General features: G+C 38.1%; 2 long non-coding RNA genes across 4 annotated transcripts in view; both read right to left on the reverse strand.

Moving 5' to 3' along the window:
* LOC127533742 (uncharacterized) overlaps nt 1-18,843 on the reverse strand; it is a 47,546-nt gene that overhangs the window by 16,262 nt on the left and 12,441 nt on the right. Inside the window, exons 1-3 of one of the 3 annotated variants that reach the window (XR_007941485.1) lie at nt 18,616-18,764; nt 15,568-15,681; nt 15,131-15,268 (exon numbers count right to left, since the gene is read on the reverse strand). This is a non-coding gene — a long non-coding RNA (uncharacterized LOC127533742). Of the gene's footprint in view, nt 1-15,130; nt 15,269-15,567; nt 15,682-18,615; nt 18,765-18,843 lie in introns of those variants that run through there. The other 2 variants (XR_007941487.1, XR_007941486.1) reach the window with 2 other exon arrangements.
* Nucleotides 11,951-12,708, reverse strand: LOC127533747 (uncharacterized). Its single transcript, XR_007941492.1, has 3 exons — nt 12,594-12,708; nt 12,451-12,488; nt 11,951-12,252 (listed from the first exon to the last, which is right to left on the reverse strand). It is a non-coding gene; the product is annotated as an uncharacterized LOC127533747 (long non-coding RNA).

Raw genomic sequence — 18,843 nt, forward strand, 5'->3', positions numbered from 1 at the left:
TGTGGCTTTTTTTTGTGGCGAACAGCGGGCCAACCTGCGGTGGGGTTGCGCTCCGATTCCGCGAGCGGAAATTCCACACCCGGAAGTCGGTAAAGCGACCTCGGACAGAATAAAAACCTCTGATTGGCTGGGCGGGCAAAGCGTCTCCCTGACTGGCCGAAAAGTCTGTCAATCTCAGAGCATAGAATTTATACACAGATCGGATCGTTTTGTAGTTTTGCACCAAATATCTCAGCAGGACCGGAAGTACGATTTCTGATTTGCACCTGTAGAAAACAGAGAATGTGTGACTCGTGGGGAGGATTCGAGTGGTTGTAAGTAGCAATTTGTGTTTGTGTGTTAGAGGACACAGCTATTTTCATGGTAAATTATTTCACATACTTATTGCACAAGTTCACATTCAGATTTGCACATATTCAAATTCTCACTTCAGTTTCACTTCGTACAATACAGGTGCACAAGTATGTTTTGCACTTAGTGTGCTGCAACAATAGGTGCAAAATGTGAGCATGTCAGTGTTGAAATATGTGACTTGTAGAAAAGGATTTGTGCACCTGTGAATATGATTTGTGCACCTGTAATTACGATTTTGTGAATGTGTATTTTTGTGTTGCATTTGTGGGAAGAAAAAAAATCGACACATACAAGAAATTATTTTACAAGTACACAACTCATAGAGTGTGGGAATTCAGATTTGCTGATGCACATACAAATTCAATGTACACAACTACAAATTCAATGTTACAGGTGCTCAAACATTTTGCACCTGAAATACCTCCATAGGAAACTATCACCAGTTAAACTGGAACACCGGCACCAATAGATAACAACCCGTCATAAACTTTCGTCCGTACGTCGGACCTGTCTATAAAACACACAAAAGTGAAACATAACATTCTATAATTAATAAAGTATGGCACTGAAAATATCATATCTGGTTAACAGAACAAATTACAGCTCTCTCCAAATCAGCATTAGACACGACTGCGTGTTCTTAAATTGTTCTCCATGCAGAACCTCCTGACTCTCATTATGCACTCTTTAATATAATATAATATAATATAATATAATATAATATAATATAATATAATATAATATAAAGCAATGTGGAGCTCCATGATTTCTGCGTGGGTTTTGTCACTCTCAAAGAGAATGAAATTGGAAAAGCGGTCCAGTACAGCCATTCTAGATGTGTTCACAAGCCAGACCAGCTCTAAAAAGTTTTTCCTCAGCAACTTCCGGTGTTGCAGCAAATTAAAACAACAGCCGTATTTTGTATTTCGGGTTAAAAAGCAAGAGCAAAAATCCAACACTGTGGTTCTTTATTAGTAAAATAATACATTTCTACATTTAGGTTTTAAAACTGAAAAACAAAAAAACGTGGTGTATTGGTTTTTTAGATTTTATTTTGAAATGGAAAAACGAATGAACGAACCATATACAGATTCTTTTCACACTGAAAAAAATTGCGCACCTTCTTTTTCTTCTTCTTCTTCTCCTTCTTCTTCTTCTTCTTCTTTTCTTCTTCATGTCTGGTGCACTTCCGTTGTAGCCTAGCCATGCTATACCCATGTTCCTGACGGCACAAGGGTCTAGGGAAGCTCGACAGGGAGGGAGGTGGGCTAAAAGGTTGTCTATCAAATCCCTCTGCAGCAATTGGGTAGGTATACAACCAATCAACGCAACGAATAGGCTGACGTAGTTCCGAGAGCACCGGCGGATTGTGGCTAAGTCCCATTAGCTTCCCAACCAGCGGAGCCGCGGAGCCAACTGGTATATTAAGGATTTGCCATATCCCGTCGGCATAAGTCCAAATACGTCTTTCTTCTCAATGAAACACTTCAGTGCCGTCCTTTGTTTATCTTTCAAGTTGAATTTTAGCTTCAAATCTTTAAGGGCTGTGGCCAAAGCCGAGTCGAAAGATAACTGTTTATTGTGCGCCGGTTGTTTCTGTCAGAATCGTCACGCCTCTGTCGTCACTTCGTTACGCCCACCTTCTGACTCTACACTTCATGGTGATTTGTCCGGCCAGTTTTAGGAGAATCCAGCCTCGAGCCTTATGGAGGGTAACTAGACCCACCCTGGCAGAGAATGAAATTCGTTGCCGTAGGTTGTCTAGCGCGACTAGGCTACTTCCGTTGTGGACTGAATTTGCAGCGTTTTTCTCTTGCGGTTGTTCTGGGGTTTTATGTGTGTTTTTATATATTTGCAGCATTTTTCGTTTGCATTTGTTTTGTGATTTTGCAAGTCTGCTTCTGCGTCGTTTCTGTGATTGCAGCATGTTTCTCTTGCAGCATATTTTTCTTGCATGTGTTTGATGTGTTTGTGAGTTTTTGGTTTTGGATCATTCCTGTGTTTGCAGCGCTTTTGCCGTTTGCAGCGCGTTTGCACCTTTCGGCCACCATAGATGTCAGCAACGATAAATCTTCTACCTGTTACTGTGATTTACTCCTCTGAGAATACAAATGTTCACTCCACTGAGTTAAAGTAAATGTCAAACTTACGACAGTCGATCCTGACGGGGATCGGTGTAGTTCTCTTATCTAAGGGGACGTTGTTGTCTTTAATCAGACCAGTACAGATGTAGTCTGTGAAAGGCTCCAGCTCAGACAGTTTCTTGGAGTCATTGACTTTTCCATTTTCTGAGGAGACACAAGTATGACAGGATTTCTACAATAACTGGTGTTTGTATCTCAGTGTGGATGAGCAGTTATCTTCTAGGTTCAGATTCAGCTTTGGACACTTTCGGAGAAACAATATTCAGAACAGATTGACAAAGAGCACAAAGCAGCAGCTCAGTCTTCTCTCACCAAAACACCTAAACTGATTTTCATAATCGTTTATTTTTTTAATGCTGTGTTAGTGTTTAAACTGCACATCTTCCATGTAAATGTTCTGATAATGTTGCTGAAAGTCACCACTTCTGGTCTTTCCACTTACCTGAACAGGTGTAATCAACAGAGAGACTTCTGCATTCTGAAGGGAACGTTGGTTCGATCGTTGCAGGAAGTCCAGTGGAAACAGTCTGTTTTATTTCACTTGGATCTAAGTCATCTGAGGATTTAGAAAGATCATTTAAATATGCATCAATGCTGTAATATTTTCCTAAGATCTCATTTTAGTTGTCGCTGTGGTGAAGAGATGTTGTCGGGTTTTCAGTTCAGTTTATCTGAGAGTCAGATTGCATGCTGGGTAAAGTGGTTGTGGTTCATTTGAGGAGGAAAAGTAGCTGCAGTCTGGAAAGTGTGCTGCTCACATTTTCATCTGATATGATGCTAAACTAACATTTCATGCTACCTACATCTTTACAGACGCTCCATCGAGCTTTTATTCTGCATGATAAAAACAATTCATGGTAGTTTTGATATAAACAGGATGTTTCTATGTTTCTAAACCCGCCCTCATGAATGTTGATCTGATTAAAAAAAAAAAAAAAGCTAGAATTTGGTTTTGAATTTGCTGTCTTGCAAAACTTGCTCTGGATAATCAGATACCAACCACAGACAGATGAAAAGATGCACAGTTGTTACAAATGTACCCTGTTTTTTCAGGAGCTACTTATACATAATTTTAAAAAAACTAATTTAAAATCATCTTCTTCATTATTATTTTAGGTTCTAAAACCCCCAGAAGTATGTTTTATAAAGTAAATGTTATACTGTAAGTAAAGGAATTAGAAAATGTACTTACATTTTTTGGAGATTTAAAAATAAACCTCAGAATTTGTAAAACCACTGACAAATACGGCACATATTTCCCATATTACAGTAGTTTCAGTTGTTCTTTTTCTTCAGCCACTAACTGCTGAACAAAACATTACAATATCCAGAGAAGTGCGGCTGTTTGCTGCACAAAGCGATGCATTAATGAAAAACCACTTTCTGAAACACAAATAGCTTCACACACTTATATGGTAGCATTTGGTGTTTTCTGAGGTTTTAGTTTCAGAGAAGGCGTTGTGGGTTTCATATCTTTTTCTATCTCAGGTCAAAATAAAAGTGTTGCTTTGAAGAGCATAAAATGTACATCTAGAGGAGGTGAGACACGGCAAGAAATCAATTTTACTGTTTGACTTTTTAGTTGTTTAATTTGCATTACCTTATCCTATTAATTGCAGCAAAGTTTGTTTTCCTTTCTTTTATCTTACTGTTAAAAACACTTTACTTGCACTAGGACATTTTTTTTCCAAAACACGTTATATAATTGACTTATATGAGTTAAAGTTAAAGTAGTAGTTACATTTTAAAGTAAAATACAGTTCCTCACAAGTACTCATACAGTATTTTTCATTTATTTGTTTGAATATTAAGGTTTTAAAATATTAAAATTGCACTATATACATACAGGGTGTCCCACAAAAATGTATACACACTTTAAATAATTGTAAACTAGGTGTTTATTATGATTTGTTTAATTTTCAACGTGTAAAAGAATTTACAAACATCATTCTATTGTTTTGTCACCGCCTGTTCTCAAACTGATGTCCATTCTGGTCCAGACACTGCCGACAACACTAAGCGATGGAATAGCACACATCATGAAACAGTTCCCTTGGTATTTGTGTGCATTCATGTTCAATGATTGCTCTCAATTCAGTGACTGTTGCAGGTCTCATTGTGTAGACTTTGTCTTTTAGGTATCCCCGTAAAAAGAACTCTGGTGGTGTGAAGTAGAGACTGACATTTTTTCGGGATTCCCGCGGGATGGTAGTCAGTTTTACTATTGATCACGTGATTGGGATGCTGCAGGATAAAAAGTTAACGGGAGCAGACGGGAGCGGGAACCAATCAATAAGACAAAATATAATTTATGACATGCGCCGCCATTTTGTAGTTTTTTTGCCAATAAGCCTACACTGTAATGGAAGTGAAAAGAACTACACGGCCCAGAAGCCAACAGTGCTTCCAGCCGCTGCTCTCCGCCGTAATTCAAAGAAGAAGAACAGCAATGGAGGGAGTTAACACTGGTGTAGAATCTGATGTGCTAAAAACTGATTTGCAACTCAAAGTAAGAAGTAAGGACCTATCTATTAAGCTGACAGAAATGGCAGGGAAGTCGGAAATATTGCTCAGCTTCGCGAGAGTCGAGTGTGACGGCGTTAACACGTCGTATGCCGCTTGCAAAACGTGTACCGCTCTTTCAAAACTTCTGTACCGCTCCGCGGTACCGCTGGTACTCCCACTTCTGTACCGCAAGTGGGAGTCATTCTGAACGGGAGTGGGAGCCATTTTACCAGGAGTGGGATGGGACAGGATTTTTTTTTTTTTTTTACTCTGGCCTGGGATTGGGACGGGACGAGATTTTTTTCTGTGGGAGTGGGATGGGACGGGAGTGAAAATCCACTCCCGTGTCACTCTCTAGTGTGAAGTTAGTTATCAGCTGCTAAAAGGTGGATACATTTTTTGGGTAACCCTGTATATATATGCTTTTTTTTTTTTTGTAATGTGATGCTTATTAACACAAGTGTGGAGTTTTGAATTTGTCCTCTCAGCACACAACTTGGTCCTGACAGAGGCTCAGTTTTAGTTCTGTGTTAAATTAATTGTTGACTCTATATTTAGGTTTTCAAAAAATCTCCTTTTTCAAATGACTGAAAGTAGACCTCAGTACAGATGTTCCTGTAAGAATGGATAAAGTAACTTTTCATACAGACTGAGGTGTTCTATCAGTAATCTTGTGCTGACATGAAAATCCTGAATTATCAAAGTCTTAATCAAAATCCACATCGATGTGTTATTCTTTGTAATGAATGAGAATTTATTTTTTTTGAATGAGCAACTTCAAAGTTGTAACATAAAATTTCAGGAAAGGTGTTTTTTGTGTGTTTTTATTTTTCAGATATAATCTCACTCATTTCACAGGTTTCATCGTCAAGGCGTGGTGGTTTCGGAAAAGCGATTTTAACCAGCAGTAAACAAGCAATATTCACCTGAAAAACAAACTGAATTTCATGATGGTAAAATATAACAATGACATTAATTTTAAAGTTTTCACACATTATTAAGTGCGTGGTAAAGTGCTTCTTTCAAAGACAGTGATTTAAATGGATTATAAAAATCAGACGTTGAAGCCTTAAGCTGGCTATTATTTTATTGTTTCAGTTTTTTCTTCATATGTAAAACATAAATAATATTTTACTCTTGACCCTCATCAGTACACGTGGCAAACCCTATTAATCCGTACACTTGGGGTGCAGCTGGACCCCAGTAGTATTTCATTTGTTTCATATTCCTGTACCTGTCCATATCCTCTCAATGTATATTTTCCTAAAACGTGTGTCGTCTATAGAAACAAATATGAAAGAAACAATGAAATTATTATTGATGATTACTGAAGTGTATTGCTTACAATATTAGTGTAAGAACTCCTGAATTGAAATGAAACACAATGCAACTGAAGCAGTCATCGCAAGAGCAACAAAACACAAACATAGATAAATAAAAGATGCACAGTCTGACTGGGGTCCACATGGAACCCAAATGATTTTTCAATCAAACAAGGTTTGGTGTACGTGATGACAACTATGTAGATAACAATTACCTAAAGAAAATCCAACTTCCAAATAAAAAAATATTACAAGTTATATACCAATATATATGATGAGGGTTAAGGATGAGAAAAACAACAACCCAACTTCAAAAAACACTTTGGTTACTTACAACAAAATTCAGCCAAACCGATGAACGGAGCAAAGAGCAGCAGGACGGTGAGACCCCAGAGAGCTGCCATATCCAGGAGTCACTTTGTGTCCAACCACATACATACAGTACATACAGTCCAACTGGAAAATACTGACACAAGAAGCTGTTTTAAAAGTTCTTTCGTCACTGCTCTGAGAAGGAGGACCGCTATCTTCACGTTGGAGGAGGAAGCTTCATTTCTGTTTTGCTGCTGCTAACAGGAAACCACACATCTTTCTTTGAATATTTCTTTTAGTCAGTCTGTTAATATGTATGAACACACAATGGTTTTCGATCCAGATTTCAGAACTTTGTGTACATGAACAAATGTGTGGTTTGACACACAGTCAGCTTTGCATTTACTGTCCTTGTCCTGTCATCCTCACACACCTTGCATGAACTGACAGGCAGATAAACTTCATCTCCAATCACTAGACTTGGCAAAAGACTCCAAGTTGGATTTGTTTAATGTAGCAACTGGCGGTCGTCATTTGCAATCCCTCGGTATTCGAGTATGATGTCTGCTTGCGTTTCAAGAAACACAAAAGCGAATAAGCATCATTATTATTGCTACAATGTATCAATATCATTTCAGCAGGCCGGATCATGTATATATACACATACAATAACAATGATAATTTAAACCTTGAGGCGCCACAGTTTTTCAATAAAATACTCAGTTTTGATATCACTTATTCAAAAGGTTGTAACTTGAAAATGATTAGAGATAAAGATATACTGTAAATGAGAAAAAACATCAGTATGACCCAAAGTTTGTGATGGGAGTAAATTTCTCATCTAATTTGCATATCATGATGTCACCAGGCAGCGGGCAAATGGATTACATAACTTTTACAGATGTTTATCAATCAAGATGGCATTGCTTGGCTCAGAATTTGTCAGATCCCTGTCTCCACGACACCCAACAGGCTCATTAAAATGCCTGATCCACTTGTGATACTCTTCCTCATCTCTCAAGCAAACCCAGCCATCATTATCGTCATTTATGACAGGGCCGTGAATGCCACTGCTGCCTCCACCGCTATTAGCAGTGTATTTTCTCCTGTGGCTTCTCCCGCGCCTGCCGCCATTTCTGCGGTTTTTTGCATCCCCACTGCCAGCTCACCATTAGCAGTGTTTTGACCACCCCTGCTGCACCCACCATGTCCCCTCCTGCCACCCCGGAAACGGTGAAGCAAAGCATCGGCTCCAGTATGTGCTGCTTGTGGACTGTCTTGGCCCACTGACTTCCTGCTGTTACACACAGATGCAGCGTCACTTTATGTCTCACTGGACGACTGAACATCTTTATCAGAGGGTGAATATTCAGAATCTGAGTCAGCCATTACGTGACGAAGTACTTTGTCAACAGTGAACAGACCTCTCTGCATGACAAGTTTTCTCTGACTAAAATTCGCTCACTGCTACACTCTGACTACAACCACTGCTTCCTTGTCTCCTCGACCAGGGTGGCAGATTTCAAACTCTATAAACTCCAAAACTTTCAATGAAAACACGCCCGATTGCTCTGATCATTCAATATCGCATAAACCCGAACTGCATTTTCCTGCTGCCCAGCTGGGTAAACCTTCCCAAGACAAATGCTTGAGCATGATTTTTCAGCGAGGTCTCCCCCACAGACCTATGTGCACCTTGAGGAAACGGTAGCTTCTTCCACATTGTTATCCCCCTCCCTGCCATGCTCATGTGCAGGGTTGTGTGCCTCTATGGACCAAGCAGCAGCACTGAAGTGTGACTCTTGGTTCCACATTCAGCACATTTTATACTGCTGACAGTTCTTGACTAGATGGGCTGATGATGCCATGTTGCTTTAAAAATTATTTCCTGTTCTCAATGAGCGTTTCCCTAAATCGTTGGGGTTTGATGTGTACGGAGTATTGTTTTGCAGGATCCACTTAACCCTCAGGCTTTGTGTCAGCTGAAGAGGAAGTATAACACAGTCTTGTGGACTGAGACTGGTGGGCTCTTACTGCTGTTTTTAGGAGCTGACTTGCTTATCACTGAAGGTTCAGTGCTGCTTGGAACGAGGGAGAATCTAGGATCATTCCCCACAAAGTAGTCAAATGATGGAAATGGGACCTTGTACTCTTCCTTAAACTTAGAACTGTGGGAGAGCCATCTCTCCTGCAAGTTGTATGGCAGTTTCTGCACAGTTGGGTTGATATCACAGGCTGTGTCTAAGTACTTGAGTCCCAGCAGGTCCCCATCAGATTTAGCGCTTTCAAGCTCCATTAACAAGTCACCTAGCTCTCTTAACTTCCTGTGGTCTTTGGTAGATATCTTAGGGAGGCTATTCAATCTGTTGAACAGCAAGTTCTCAATGACCTCTGGAGATCCATAACATTTGTCAAATCTGTGCCGAGTCATTTTGAGCCCTCTTTCTGGAGGGTGGATTTACACAGCTCTTACCCTTCTCACCTGTGCAGCCTATTTGGTGCCGAGCCACTTCACCAAGAGGCCCATCGTATCAGTGTCTGTAAGGTTTAAACCTCTTATGGTATTCAAGAATGACACTTTCCAAGCCCTGTAGCTTTCTGAATGATCACTAGACTGGAGAAGCCCCGAGGACACAAGTTCACGTCTTGCGAAAAACCTGATGAAGTCTGACAAGATCTGATTAGCCTGTTGACCATCTGTGCACTGGTGAGCTTGAGGAGGATTAAATACCTCGGTGTGACTCATGCGATGCATTTCTCCTTTTTAATGCCACATTTTCTGGGGCGCTCTACCTGTAAAGTGTAATGTGAGCATCAGCATGCGCTCCCTGACTTCCAACCCATGACATGTGTGAATGTGATACTGAACAGCAGCTTTTGGTGCACGTTGTACAGCAGTGGTAGGTTGACTAACAGTATCAGTAGTGGTTCCCTGTAATGCAGGTGTTGACTGACTGATAGCATGCCTTGCCTGGTCTTCCACATATTCTTTTGTGCGCTCTGTTGGATCTTGAATCTGGAGAGTAATTTTGAAGTTGAGGTCTTCATTTTCCTCTTCCATGGCTGCCTCTGAAGCTTCAGCCTTAGCTAGCGCAGCTGCAGCTTTTTTCTCTAGCTGAAGAGTATCCAGAGATACTTCTTGATGTGTCTTCTCGACCTTTAAAGATACTTCTAAGCACTTGCTCCATTTTGACTTCCTTTTCCCTTTCAGCAAATGCTGCCTCTGCTTTAGCAGCTTGGGCTTCAGCACAAGCTCAGACTGCAGCTGCACTAGTGGAGGAGCCACATGAGTGTTCGGATGAAGATGAGGCACAAGACCTTGTCCGTAATGACTTAGACCCTGATGATTTTTTTGTCTAAAATAATAAAATACGGCGGCACAGTCCTCCTGTTTACGTTACAGTTAAAAGATAAGAAATGAGGCATAATACATGGGGGCTTAGAAAAGTAAACGATAGAAGAAGGAATTTTGGGCTGATGTACAATAATATACAATTGTTTACATGTCTATTGTCGTCACATAAGTCTGCCAAGGAACGCTTTCAGTAAAATATTACTGACAAAAAATCAGTTGTATATCAGTTCCTTACTTAACACTTGGACAGTGAATAATATTTTGGAAAATGACTGATTTGAAAAGGAAAGATTTAAGAGTCCATATGATGCCTTTCAGTTTTTTGTCCTCACCTTCCATGTGCTATAAAGCTGTTATTCCGTGCATGTAAAAGATATACAAACCTAAAAAGTCCAAAGTCCACGGCAAAGGGAGTTTATTTCTCTCACAGGAAACGCTGCTCCTGACCTGCCTGAAACGAAGTCGAGGCGTTTCTTCCATCACTTGTTTACATCACTATGTAACACCGTTGCATCATGCTGCCGACTGGCTGGAAGTCTTTAATGGTGAAAGCTGGTTTTGGCCACTGAGCCCGTCTGTCCGTCGAATCTGAAGGTACTGTCAAGGATTTTTCTTTGTTTTGTTTTTTTACTAAAGGTCGACTGTGTGATGCCAAATGGCCGCGAGTGTCGTGAGGGTCATCCAAAGAGCCTGCTAAACCAAAACTAACAGCCAAAGAGGTCAAAATGAAGCCAATGGTACAGGTTAAAAATGTCTACAATTAAAGTGAAAATTAATTTTTGTCCTGTAATATTTACTGTATTATTATTTAATTCGCAACAAAGTTCACTTTGAGACAATAGACCATTTTCCATTAATTTCCATATGGTAAGCAATTGAGGCAGAAAAGGAGTCCACCCTGTTGAGGGCGTGAGTGAGTGAGTGGTTCAGTTTTATGACTGACTCACTTTTGAAGTCCGTCTCCAGTGGCTGTTTGAGGAACTGCAGTTTCTCATTGGTCTCGTTTCTCAGCCCCACAGGTTACTGCAGGCTCCTCTTTTAAAGTAGGCCTTTTAAATCCATAATGAGTGACGTTTCAGCAACTGGACCATTTGGATGCCTTGCTAAGAAAAAATAAGTGAGAGTTTACATAGCCTACATAGGCCTCAGATCATGGGTCTGCAATTGGACCTTTTCTGTTTATTCTTTGTTTTCGGGCATGCCAAACTATCCACTAGGCAAATGCTATGCAAATATATTACATGTGGTGATGCAGACAAGTAGCAGAACAACGTTTGCAGACCTTTTACATGCACACAAAGCTGTAACACACTAAGGAAAGGGGACAATCCAAAAAGCACCATGTGGGCTCTTTAAGTCAACAGTGAAGGTTGTTGCTGATATTTGCCCAAACCAATGATCTGAGCAAAGAGCAGCAGGTTTTTTGACTCGGCCTAGAAAGAGGACTGCTACCTTCACTTTGGTAGAGGAAGCCTTATCTCTGCTGCTTCAAACAGGAAACCACACGTCTTTCTGCTCATATTTCTATTAGTCAGTCTGTCCATATGTATGTACAGGTATATTTGGATCCATTTTCTGCGCTTGGTTTGTGTTTATGTACAAATGTGTATCCAGGCTGTTAAGATATCTGTTTTCTAAACCTGGCAGTGTTTTTCTTCATTGGTCGAGTTTGTGATGCTGCATCTTTACCAGTGAAAGAAAAGCATTTGAATGCAGTCACTGTGTCTCACACTGTACTTGATACGGTCACATGTTTCTCAACTTTACATGTTGATGAAGCTTTCCTGAATCCACCATTGAACAATTCATTGCTGTAGCTATTCTATTCCACAGATTTTCAGCAAAGCTACACTGTTGACTTCTGGAGGTTTGTCTAATAATCAGCAACACGTCTGTACATCATTGTGATTAAGTTGATTTTATTTATTTCACCAAACTTACTTTCTAACATGGTAAAATATGCACACCAAAGCATCAGAATCACTGAAATTCCAAAATGCAACAAAGAGACGAAGATACCACAGAATTTACTTTGTTAAACAATATTTCAATAGAGTACAATATTGGAGCTCTTGGCTAATTACAATAATACAAATTTAACAATAGCCTCTAAAATGTGATAAAAGATATTCTGCAAGCTGAATAACTTGAAAACTTATCATAGAGAGTAAATGGTGATTTGATGTGAAGCTCCATCAGGCCTTCCTTCATCAGTGAGCTGCTTTATGACGCCGTCCAGGAGGTCGTGTATTCATGTAGACTATGACAACAAAGAGGAAACATGACACAAAGTACAACTGCAGCACAACATCACGCCTCAGTACGCTTCTAAAACTTCTCTTGACTCAGTTCTTTTACACATTTACAGCTACAAATTATTGTAATATTCCACAGTTTTTGGAGAATAACATATCAGGTCAATACAGTGTTCAAATAATGATGTTAATATTTTACTCACTTGCTGTTGATTCAAGCATCATGTCGTCATTCACACCACTGTGGAGAAAATAATAGGGTAAATCAAAATGTGGCTTTGTATGTAAACTGAAACAAATCAGTGACAGTCAGACTTATTCAGGAGGTTTGATACGTGGTCTTTACCTTCTGGACTCTCTGCGCTTCTTCATGTAGTTCTCATAGATCACCATAAACACCACAACCAATATGTTGGCAATGGGGAGGCACAGAAAATTAATAATGACAGCTGTGGGGTTGTCTGTAAATGAGGATTACAACAGAAGAATATCAAAATGGTTACATTCAAGATACAATTAGGAGAAACTGAGTTAAACATCACAGGAAAATTATGTTTTGTGATTTCAATGAAAACATCACATACGCCCGGTGTAAGTGGAGCTTGTCTCGGGTCTGCTCTCCAGCACTCCATTGAAAACAGTCACCTATAAAGACAGAACATCATTAAGAATTGCAGCATTCAGCAATAAATGAGCAGTAAAATAGGAATATTCTGAAGAATTACAAAACAGGATTACACATACCTCCACTCCGTATTCCGTACCGTAGCTCAGATCTCTGAATTCAAAGTCACACTTGTTGCTCTCACGTGGTTTCTCATTATTAAGACTTGTTCTGTCATCAATAACAAAACGGTCTTCTCTGTCATCATAAACATAAACATAAAGACGTGCTCTGTATATCGTCTCTGGTCCAAACGAACGACCGCGATAGTCACAGCTGACTTTACGCACAGTATTCTCGAGATAAGTCCAGTACAGATATCCAATATCTTCTGGTGCTGCAAGAGATTGAAAAAAGATGAAATATTTTACTTTAGATACAACGCTTACAGCTAAAGAGATGTTGTGGTATCTGTACTTTAGCATTATTGGTGCGTTTGTTCATTGGTGTATTCGTTGCAAAAAATATTATTTAATTTATTGTTTGTATAAATATTTTTTTTAAATCTTATGTTTCTTTGAATGATGAATTATGAGGCTTTTAAATTGTGGTTTTGCTTTCCTTTTACTGTTTTGTAGTTTGGACTTGGTTTAAATATATTTCAATAAAATTAAAAACTATCAATAAATAATTGTGAGATGAAAAATGACATGCAGACACATTTGAACTGAACTGAATGAAGCTGGTAAATTTCTACACGTTCACAGATCACAGAGAAAAACACTGAGAGTAAGAACTTCAATGAGAAAATATATGATTCTGGTGAGTGTTGAACACTGATCTGTTTACTAATGATTAGAGAATATTTTAAATGTTAATTATAATGTTTTGTCACTATTGGTGTTCGGTTCAGGGCCTGCTGTGCTCTCTGAGTGTCAGGATTTACCTTCATCAACTTTCTATAACAGTGAATAGAAATGTCTTGCATTTAGAATTATATTTTAAATAATTACCTGAGATAGTTATTAGTTCATTCATTAAAGCAAAGTACTGAGTTAATTCAACATAGTTTCTGTTCCAGACAGAATGGAGTTGTATTTCTGTGAATCACATGATTTCAGTTTTCTCCTAAAATATTTGCACTGTTTCTACATTGAAAGGTTCCAGGTGTTTTAAAAAGATATAATTTTTACATCAATAAATTGATCTTAACAAGATGGTAAACAACAGAAATGCAGCAAAACAGAGTTTAATTGTGATGAATGAATACTAGACATTTTGTTTTCTGTGTTTTGAGGACTGTGATCTGATATTTTCTTGGTCACTTACTTCCAACATCAGTTTTCAGGGGAACTCTTAGCCGTTGGTCATCTTTGTTGTCCTTTTTGTAGGTGGGAACTATGTCACAGGTGTGTTCAGTGTACGGTAAGAGTCCAGTAAATTTACATTTTCCTCCATCAGGACGTCGAATCAAATTTCCTGAAACTGCAACAGAATCTTAATGAACTGTTTTAGTAACAGCAGGTCAATCTAAAGACACTTAAATGACTGAATCTCATGTTAAAGTTGTAGAAATATCCACAAACACTCTGGTCTGTTTGTCAGGTTACACATTAAGAATCTCCAGCTCTGATTGTGGTCCTGTGAGCTAAAACCTCAGTATTCACTGTTTACTCTATGAGCAGCAGACTGAGAAACTGCTTTTATCACTCTTTCTGCAGAAAACTGTTTCAGATCAGTTCATCTTCTGCACAGTAACATTTTTAACTGTGAACACGTCAATGTTTCTGTAGAAAACTGTCATCAAACTGTGACATTTCAATGCTTGTTCTGTATATTACTGTATGTGAGTATTTTAATAACAATGAAAACCACAACATGACACAACATCATTTACATTTACTTTAATGTTCTGAAACGTTGGAACAAAGAAACATCTGAATGCAAGAGACTCACTGAGGATTTAAACACATATTTCATTTTTTAAAAATACAGTGACTCCAAACTATTTTACTTACTTTTACTTTTATTCGTCCTACAGCTGCAGTCATAAGAAAGGTTCTGAAGTCTAGGAAGGTCGTCTTGGCAGTTGTCACTGGTTGTTGTCCAGGTCAGCTCAATGGAAGTGTTGGTTGTCTCTCCGTTTGTGATGGTTATTCTGAAACCTGTTGGAACACAGTTGATGTCAGCAATAATAAATCTTCTACCTGTTACTGTGATTTACTCCTCTGAGGATACAAACTTTCACTCCACTGAGTTAAAGTAAATGTCAAACTTACTACAGTCGATCCTGACGTGGATCGGTGTAGTTCTCTTATCTAAGGGGACGTTGTTGTCTTTAATCAGACCAGTACAGATGTAGTCTGTGAAAGGCTCCAGCTCAGACAGTTTCTTGGAGTCATTGACTTTTCCATTTTCTGAGGAGACACAAGTATGACAGGATTTCTACAATAACTGGTGTTTGTATCTCAGTGTGGATGAGCAGTTATCTTCCAGGTTCAGATTCAGCTTTGGACACTTTCAGAGAAACAATATTCAGAACAGATTGACAAAGAGCACAAAGCAGCAGCTCAGTCTTCTCTCACCAAAACACCTAAACTGATTTTCATCATCGTTTATTTTTTTAATGCTGTGTTAGTGTTTAAACTGCATCTATTTCCATGTAAATGTTCTGATAATGTTGCTGAAAGTCTCCACTTCTGGTCTTTCCACTTACCTGAACAGGTGTAATCAACAGAGAGACTTCTGCATTCTGAAGGGAACGTTGGTTCGATCGTTGCAGGAAGTCCAGTGGAAACAGTCTGTTTTATTTCACTTGGATCTAAGTCATCTGAGGATTTAAAAAGATCATTTAAATATGCGTCAATGCTGTTATATTTCCCTAAGATCTCATTTTAGTTGTCGCTGTGGTGAAGAGATGTTGTCGGGTTTTCAGTTCAGTTTGTCTGAGAGTCAGATTGCATGCTGGGTAAAGTGGTTGTGGTTCATTTGAGGAGGAAAAGTAGCTGCAGTCTGGAAAGTGTACTGGTCACATTTTCATCTGATATGATGCTAAACTAACATTTCATGCTACCTACATCTTTACAGACGCTTCATCGAGCTTTTATTCTGCATGATAAAACCAATTCATGGTAGTTTTGTTACAAACAGGATGTTTCTATGTTTCTAAACCCTCCCTCATGAATGTTGATCTGATAAAAAAAAAAAGCTAGAATTTGTTTTTGAATTTGCTGTCTTGCAAAACTTGCTCTGGATAATCAGATACCAACCACAGACAGATGAAAAGATGCACAGTTGTGAGGACAAATGTACCCTGTTCTTTTGGGAGCTACTTATGCGTAATTTAAAAAAAACTAATTTAAAATCATCTTCATCATTATTATTTTAGGTTCTAAAACCCCAAAAAGTATGTTTTAAAAAGTAAATGTTACACTGTAAGTGAAGGAACTAGAAAATGTACTTACATTTTTTAGAGATTTAAAAATAAACCTCAGAATTTGTAAAACCCCTGACAAATACGGCACATATTTCCCATAATACAGTAGTTTCAGTTGTTCTTTTTCTTCAGCCACTAACTGTTGAACAAAATATTTTCTGTATCCAGATAAATGTGTCTGTTTACTGCACAAAGCAATGCATTAATGAAAAACCACTTTCTGAAACACAAATAGCTTCACACACTTATTTGGTAGCATTTGATGTTTTCTGAGGTTTTAGTTACAGAGAAGGTATTGTGAGTTTATCTTTTTCTATCTCAGGTCAAAATAAAAGTGTTGCTTTGAAGAGCATAAAATGTACATCTAGAGGAGGTGAGACACGACAAGAAATCAACTTTACTGTTCGACTTTTTAGTTGTTTAATGTGCATTACCTTATTCCATTAATTGCAGTAAAAAAAAATTCTTTATTTTATCTTATTGTTAAACACACTTTACTTGCACAAGGACATTTTTCCCCAAAACACGTTATATAATTGACTTATATGAATTAAAGTTAAAGTAGTAGTTACATTTTAAAGTAAAATACAGTTCCTCACAAGTACTCATACAGTATTTTTCATTTTATTTGTTTGAATATTAAGGTTTTAAAATGTTAAAATTGCACTATATACATACAGGGTGTCCCACAAAAATGTATACACACTTTAAATAATTGTAAACTAGGTGTTTATTATAATTTGTTTAATTTTCAACGTGTAAAAGAATTTGCAAACATCATTCTATTGTTTTGTCACCGCCTGTTCTCAAACTGATGTCCATTCTGGTCCAGACACTGCCGACAACACAAAGCGATGGAATAGCACACATCATGAAACAGTTCCCTTGGTATTTGCGTGCATTCATGTTCAATGGTTGCTCTCAATTCAGTGACTGTTGCAGGTCTCATTGTGTAGACTTTGTCTTTTAGGTATCCCCATAGAAAGAAGTCTGGTGGTGTGAAGTTAGTTATCAGCTGCTTAAAGGTGGATACATTTTTTGGGTAACCCTGTATATATATGCTGTTTTTTTTTGTAATGTGATGCTTATTAACACAAGTGTGGAGTTTTGAATTTGTCCTCTCAGCGCACAACTTGGTCCTGGCAGAGGCTCAGTTTTAGTTCTGTGTTAAATTAATTGTTGACTGTATATTTAGGTTTTTAAAAATTCTCCTTTTTCAAATGACTGAGAGTAGACCTCAGTACAGATGTTCCTGTAAGAATGGATAAAGTAACTTTTCATACAGACTGAGGTGTTCTATCAGTAATCTTGTGCTGACATGAAAATCCTGAATTATCAAAGTCTTAATCAAAATCCACATCTATGTGTTATTCTTTGTAATAAATGAAAATTTTTTTTTTTTCAAATGAGCAACTTCAAAGTTGTAACATAAAGTTTCAGGAAAGGTGTTTTTTTGTGTTTTTATTTTTCAGATATAATCTCACTCATTTCACAGGTTTCATCGTCAAGGCGTGGTGGTTTCAGAAAAGCGATTTTAACCAGCAGTAAACAAGCAATATCCACCTGAAAAACAAACTGAATTTCATGATAATAAAATATAACAGTGACATTAATTTTAAAGTTTTCACACATTATTAAGTGCGTGGTAAAGTGCTTCTTTCAAAGACAGTGATTTAAATGGATTATTAAAATCAGACGTTGAAGCCTTAAGATGGCTATTATTTTATTGTTTCAGTTTTTTCTTCATATGTAAAACATAAATAATATTTTACTCTTGACCCTCATCAGTACACGTGGCAAACCCTATTAATCCGTACACTTGGGGTGCAGCTGGACCCCAGTAGTATTTCATTTGTTTCATATTTCTGTACCTGTCCATATCCTCTCAATGTATATTTTCCTAAAACGTGTGTCGTCTATAGAAACAAATATGAAAGAAACAATGAAATTATTATTGATGATTACTGAAGTGTATTGCTTACAATATTAGTGTAAGAACTCCTGAATTGAAATGAAACACAATGCAACTGAAGCAGTCATCACAAGAGCAACAAAACACAAACATAGATAAATAAAAGATGCACAGTCTGACTGGGGTCCACATGGAACCCAAATGATTTTTCAATCAAACAAGCTTTGGTGTACGTGATGACAACTATGTAGATAACAATTACCTAAAAACAAAAAAATCCAACTTCCAAATAAAAAATTCTGGCAAGTTATATACCAATATGTAGTATATAACTTGTTATATTCCAGGTGCACTGATGAGGGTTAAGGATGAGAAAAACAACGACCCAACTTCAAAAAAACACTTTGGTTACTTACAACAAAATTCAGCCAAACCGATGAACGGAGCAAAGAGCAGCAGGACGGTGAGACCCCAGAGAGCTGCCATATCCAGGAGTCACTTTGTGTCCAACCACATACATACAGTAAATACAGTCCAACTGGAAAATACTGACACAAGAAGCTGTTTTAAAAGTTCTTTCGTCACTGTTCTGAGAAGGAGGACCGCTATCTTCTAGTTGGAGGAGGAAGCTTCATTTCTGTTTT

The sequence above is a fragment of the Acanthochromis polyacanthus genome, chromosome 4 (genome assembly GCF_021347895.1).
Source record: "Acanthochromis polyacanthus isolate Apoly-LR-REF ecotype Palm Island chromosome 4, KAUST_Apoly_ChrSc, whole genome shotgun sequence".
NCBI classification, from domain to species: Eukaryota; Metazoa; Chordata; class Actinopteri; family Pomacentridae; genus Acanthochromis; species Acanthochromis polyacanthus.